The sequence below is a fragment of the Saccopteryx bilineata genome, unplaced genomic scaffold, assembly GCF_036850765.1.
Source record: "Saccopteryx bilineata isolate mSacBil1 unplaced genomic scaffold, mSacBil1_pri_phased_curated manual_scaffold_16, whole genome shotgun sequence".
NCBI classification, from domain to species: Eukaryota; Metazoa; Chordata; class Mammalia; order Chiroptera; family Emballonuridae; genus Saccopteryx; species Saccopteryx bilineata.
In genome coordinates this window covers 1,323,878-1,330,375 of record NW_027095442.1, presented here as the reverse complement: position 1 = coordinate 1,330,375, position 6,498 = coordinate 1,323,878, and the positions used below count along the sequence as shown (strand labels likewise).

The window sequence follows — 6,498 nt, the reverse complement described above, 5'->3', positions numbered from 1 at the left end:
CACTGAAACTTGCAGATCATGGTTCCAAGACCCCTTTGGGTCCTCTTGGTTATAGTCTGTGGACCTTCCAAAAAAAGGGGGGGGGCAAGGCTATGGATATTGATACAATGTAGATTTTACTTTTTAGGGGTGTGTATCTCTACTTCCCCAGCAAAGAGGAGCCTGTTTACTATGATTCATCCATCCCTAACACCAAGTACTGTAACACCTGTAACAAGTTACACACAAGAGATCATTTTTTTTCACACTGATATGAACTGAAAAAGAACTTACTGGCCCTGGCCGGTTGGCTCAGTGGTAGAGCATCGGCCTGGCGAGCAGAAGTCTGGGGTTCGATTCCCGGCCAGGGCACATAGGTGAAGCGCCCATCTGCTTCTCCACCCCTCCCCCTCTCCTTCCTCTCTGTCTCTCTCTTCCCCTCCCGCAGCGAGGCTCCATTGGAGCAAAGATGGCCCGGGTGCTGGGGATGGCTCCTTGGCCTCTGCCCCAGGCGCTAGAGTGGCTCAGGTCACGACAGAGCGACGCCCCGGAGGGGCAGAGCATCGCCCCCTGGTGGGTAGAGTGTCGCCCCCTGGTAGGCGTGCCAGTGGATCCCGGTGGGACGCATGTGGGAGTCTGTCTGACTGTCTCTCCCCGTTTCCAGCTTCAGAAAAATACGAGAAAAAAAAAAAAAAAGATCTCCTTTCCCTTTAATTCTGGATTGGAAAGGGTTGGAGCAGATTTATTTGTGCTCTAAATTTTCAAAATGGCACGACTGTGGCTTCCAGAACAGGATAAACAGAGATGGAGGTGGTCTTGTGAGTCTTGTTTGTAGGGAAGGATGTGTTCAAGAGGCTGCTGAGAGAAAACTGAGCTTCCAATCTCGCAGTAGAGAATCCTATCCTATCTAGCACCAGGCAGGCACACAAAAGGTTGACCAGGCTGTATCAACCCCCTACCCAGGGCCACCCCTGGTGAACACCACACAATCCAGAGAGCAGACCAAACTCAGGACCTCAGCCCCTGAGCTTTTTTATATTCTCGATATTCTTATTCTGGAATTCAAGTGACAATGTCTGCCTTTGGCTACAGGGCAATCTGAATATAATAGTGCTATATTCATGTTGGAAAGAAAAATGTACCTTCACTTTATGTGACTGCAGGATCTTCAGCTAGTATAAAAGTCTGTTGCAAGAGTATTGGATGTTTCAGTTTGCCAGACCTGTCATGATAAATTTATTACAGGATGTTGCAGAACTGGCAAAGCTCCAGCAGCATCTTGCATAGTTTAATATAGCCCCATTTCCCCATTTCAATGTATTTGTGGTTAGATAAATCCTCAGAAATTTACAGCTGCTATAGACTAGTTTATTATGTACTCTGCCTGCACACATGATAAGTATAATAAGAATTTGATGTTATTAAAGCGCATAGATCTTACTGACATTTCTTTACCAGGATGGAAATATTTAGTTGCTAAAAGTAGCATCTGCAGATAGTTCTAAACATTAACTTTTGTGTGACAGACAGGGCTTGTGAAAAACATTACAGTGCTTAGCTATCTTCCATTTTCTTTAAATTGAAGATCTGTAGCTCAAAAAAGAATCATACGAAACATTTTATATAAAGTGGTTCCGTGAATAAATAGGAAAAAAAAATTACTACTAATTCTCAGTTGAAAACCCTGAAAACATGAACTGAAGTTACCAAGCTTTTCTCCAGGGAAACTTCTTTGGTTTCATGACTGCTTTTTGCACGCTTCCGTTGTTCATTTATGCTCCGACAAAAAGTTATTTTCCTCACCTTCTTGGTTTATCATCTCTTGGACTCCATTTCCCCCCTCATTTTCACTAAGCAAATCATTTCCATTCCAAACAATTTTAAATGATTGACAATATATAAGTTTACCTGGATAACTGTAGGAAACAAACCATTCCTACATTTTCCAATACCATATTCTTCCACAATGCTTGAAAGGATCAACTGATAGTTTAAGAAGAAATGAACTAGATTAAATAAAAATCAGGTTGTTTAGTACTTTTAGAAATGACACAAGTGTATGGTTATAGTTTTTTTTTTTAGATTGAGAGAGGAAATTAAAATTGTAGATTCTTAGCAGTATTATCCTTCCTAAGTTTTTGAGACAATAAAAATAATCCACCCATAATCAGAATGAATTTGAGGTATTAGAAGAGTAATTTCAGAAAATGGGGTGCTTACAACATATGCTTGCTGTAAATTTGAAGAGGATCATTAGAAAAAAAAAAGCTCCTTTGTGTTTACAAAACAAATGTTTTTATACTATCTAGATCCTGCCTTAACTTAAAGTACTTCCTATTCATTTTAATAATTAGAGCAGAAATATATGATGAATGAAGTGCCTCATTATCAAGTGTGCTTTCTGGGTCTCTGCAGAGAGTAGCTGTCTGCGTTCGCCTACTTGGTCCATTGTTACCCTAAATGATGCTGATATCCAATTCTGCTGCAGATAATTGGGTCCAACCATAGATTGAGTTCGCCAGTCAACAGAGCCTTTTGGTTGACGTGACTCTTGTTTTTATTATCTCTTACATGACTGAAATGGCGCCTTCATTGCTTCTTGAATAATCTGCTACTGCATATATAATTAGTTTGATTCCACATAATTTATTTCTTAAGAAAATGTAAGAATTATAGTATAGATAAACAAATGATCAGTTAAAAAATATTTTTTACTCAGATGTATTTCATGTTATTTAGGTCACTATTGCATTAAAGACATATGAGATGTTTTTATTCCCTCAATGTGGTTGCAGGAACATCCGAATTACTTCTTTTTCCTCTTGCATGTGCTGGAGTATCCGACTATAACCATTTGCTGGCTCTCTCTGCACAGCAACTGAGATCCAGCACTTCAGAGACCTCCCGGCGGACGAGTCTGACAAATCTCTATTCACAGCTGGCACTGAGGTTTTCTGGTCAGGCACACGTGGACAAGCTCCTTAGCCTTCAAAGCCTTGCTTTCCCTATTTGCAGGTCAGAAAAGATTTTATCTACCTCATGGGTTTGATGTGAAGAGTAAATGAGGTCATGCACATAAATTAAGATTTGGGGAATATTTTCGGTAGTTTTAAGTTCAATGAAGTAGAAATCAACAAATATGTAGCCGAAAAAAGTTGAATTGTTAAAAATGTTCCCATAATTTACTTAACAGATATGGCCCTCAAATGGAAGTCATTTAAGTGTTTCTAAAAGTGTACGCTCACAAATTTTTGTTATAGTTTCTACAATTTTCTAACTCTCTCAAAAATATTTGTGTTAAATAATTGACTAAAGTGACATGTTATATAAAGCTATAAAATGGTAAGTTCTTTCCCAGATATAGTCTGGCTGAAATGCTTAAGGAGAAAATGTCTATAGCTTAAAAATAAAATTATGGCCAAGTATTTGTTCTTATGAAAAAAAAAATTGTATATAAGTTTTCCAAAGCACCAAGTTTTAGTCATTTTAAGTCACTGATTTTTAAAATGTACATTTTAAACCTAAAATTACATTTATGGTATAAAATAGATCATGCTTTAAATCTTTAAAAAATGTGATCTTCATTCTAGTGTGGCAAATCCTATTCATTGATAGTTTTGATACTGAAGAATCTTTTAATCATCAAGATAGAGTAGCCTGACCAGGTGGTGGTGCAGTGGATAGAGCATCTGACTGGGACGCGAAGGACCCAGGTTGAAATTCTGAGGTCACTGGCTTGAACACAGGCTCATCCAGCTTTAGTGCGGGGTCACTAGCTTGAGCGCAGGGTTGCTATCTTGAGCGTGGGATCATAGACATGACTTCATTGTCACTGGCTTGAGGCCAAAGGTCACTGGCTTGAAGCCCAAGGTTGCTGGCTTAAGCCCAAGGTCGCTGGTTTGAGCAAAGGGTCACTCGGTCTGCTGCAGCTCCCCGGTCAATGCACATATGAAAAAACAATCAATGAACAACTAAGGAGACTAAAGTGCCACAACAAAGAATTGATGCTTCTCATCTCTCTCCCTTCCCGTCTATCTGTCCCTATCTGTCCCTCTCTCTAACTCTCTCTCTATCACACACACACACAAAGAAGATAGAGTAGACTCAATAACTGGGAAGTAACTTTCTAAGAATGGTTTAAAATATTTAGATCTAGAAAAAACGTGTAAAACTGTCACTTTTTTGGAGGAAAAAAAAAAGACTTAAAAATGGGATAAAACACAGTAATTTCTGAATGAAGCTGAAACAAACCCTCACAATATTTTACTAAGAAAATGTATAGTTATCATAAATCTTCAAATGGATTCTTTTGTCTGATTCCTCTACTTGATTATACTTTGGAATTATTACTTGGATCTCCCCCATCAAATCTCATCTCAGAGAATATAGTCAAGATGTTTATTAATCTATCTGTGGACATCACCCAGTACTGCTTTGTCAACAGGAGAAGAAAGGACTGGGCTTTGAGTGAAACCAGCTTTTCCTGGTGTTTACCTCTATTGTAATTTCAGTAGTTGCAACATAAAAATAACCATTTATTTTCCACATGAACATTGAAAGTAACGGCAGTATGTTTAGCTCCCCCAATATATTATTTCACTTATCAAGACTTAAAATTTTCTGCAACGTATTTAAGTACTTTATGATTAAAACTAAAGTCAGATAATCAACACACATCACAAAACTATGAGCAGAAACCATAGAGAGATGCATATTTTTATTTCTTAATTTGCAAGGGCAATCACAAGACAGAAAACACAATCTTGCACAGGGTGACTCAAGCAGGCAGGGTCCAGCTGTACCCGAAGCAGACATCCACACCAGAACAATGAGAAGGCAGTGCTACCAAACAGACTTCTGTGCTGACCACTGAGGGCTTCCGCACTCCTCAGTGCCGCTCATCACCTATGCCCCTCCCTTAACTTCTGCACAGCAGGCGCCTGTTTACAAATTTTCATGCCGCTACAACATGTGCAGGGATAAGAGCTAAATATATTTTTACAAGAAGATCTTTCACATCGGGTATACAGCTGGACAAATGCTACACCTCAATGCCCAATGCTGTTTTTCTCACTTCTTATTTTAATAGAATCAATTGTCTAATTTGGTAAATAAGTTTTCTAATTTTATAATAGTTTTGGCCTTTTGGGGGTTAAATACGTCACTGATAGACTTATAAACACACAGTTGAAAAAGGAAAAGAGTCAAGAAAAAAATAAACTTTCCTACTATCACACTTCAAAATACAGTCATACAGTAATAACCATTATTTTGGAACAAAAAAAATAATACAATATAATAATTTAAAAATAAACAAAGACTGAAATAAATATTAAACAATGTTAGTCTAGAGATCACTCATATGCTTAAATATGGAGTGCTTTTTTGTAAAATAAAGAAATTTGGAACACTGTTGCCAATTAGCCAAAAGGCATTTTCATTTATCTGTATCAAGTTCCATATATGATTCTTTCAAAACAAGCAAATTTGGTCCCTTTCAATGCCTTTCTGACTGGAACTATTTGAATACACAATATTCTGAAACTGTTTATATTTTAAAGTTAATTTCAAAATCAGACACTTCATATTTTGAGCATAACATCACACACATAACCACATCACAGAGAAAATAATATTAAATAATCACCTAATGAACATCCTAACAACACAAATACTTTTTTCTTCACATTTGCTGAGTAGCTATATTATTATTTTTTAAACATTTACTTATTGATTTTAGAGAGAGGGGAAAGTGGTAGGAAGGGAGAGTAGGAGGGGGATATGGCAGGGGTGAGGAAGAGAGAGCGAGAGAGAGAGAGAGAGAGAGAGAAACATCCACCTGCCCTTACACTCATCCATGCACTCACTGGCTGTCTCCAGCATGTGCCCTGTCCGGGGATGGAACTTGTAACCACGGCACAGTGGGATGATGCCCCAACCAAGCTACCTGGCCAGGGCACAACATTACAGTGTCTACTTTATTGGTTTTAAACAGTAGTGACGTAGTTTCAATGTAATTGCTAATAAACACAAGTACGAATATTTGATCAGCAACAATCACAATGGTTTATCACAGTTAAGCTCAAAAGACCACATTTATTTTTACCAGCATACCTTGTTTCTGATTATTTTGAGATTCTTTTATAAGGACAAGAACAGTGGATTCTGCCTTTCTTCCTTAGTTTCTGAAAATTCTGAGCTCGGAAGAGAAATTCCATTTGGTTTAATTTGTCATTCCATTTCTGTGCACTTGGTTCTTTGTGTCTTCAATCTTCTTCAACTTTTTACTAGGAGAAAAGTAGATAAAATTTATTAAATGAAATGTCTTGGCCACAATCAAATCTTGGCATGCCTAGGCACAATGGCACAGGTAATAAGAAACATTGCAGAACACACACACACACCTCAAAACATTACTATCTTCTAGTTTGCCTTGTGAACAACTATTAACACCTTTTAGTGCCATCAGCAGCTGCTTAAAGCCCGCTGCAGCACTGACAGGTTAATATAAGCGTAAAA

General features: G+C 38.1%; 1 long non-coding RNA gene across 1 annotated transcript in view; it reads right to left on the bottom strand.

The window, feature by feature from the left end:
• Nucleotides 1–6,068: 6,068 nt before the first annotated feature.
• The window catches only part of LOC136318225 (uncharacterized), a 36,958-nt gene continuing 36,528 nt past the window's right edge, over nt 6,069–6,498 (bottom strand). Inside the window, exon 5 of the long non-coding RNA XR_010728032.1 lies at nt 6,069–6,266. This is a non-coding gene — a long non-coding RNA (uncharacterized lncRNA). The remainder of the gene's footprint in view (nt 6,267–6,498) is intronic.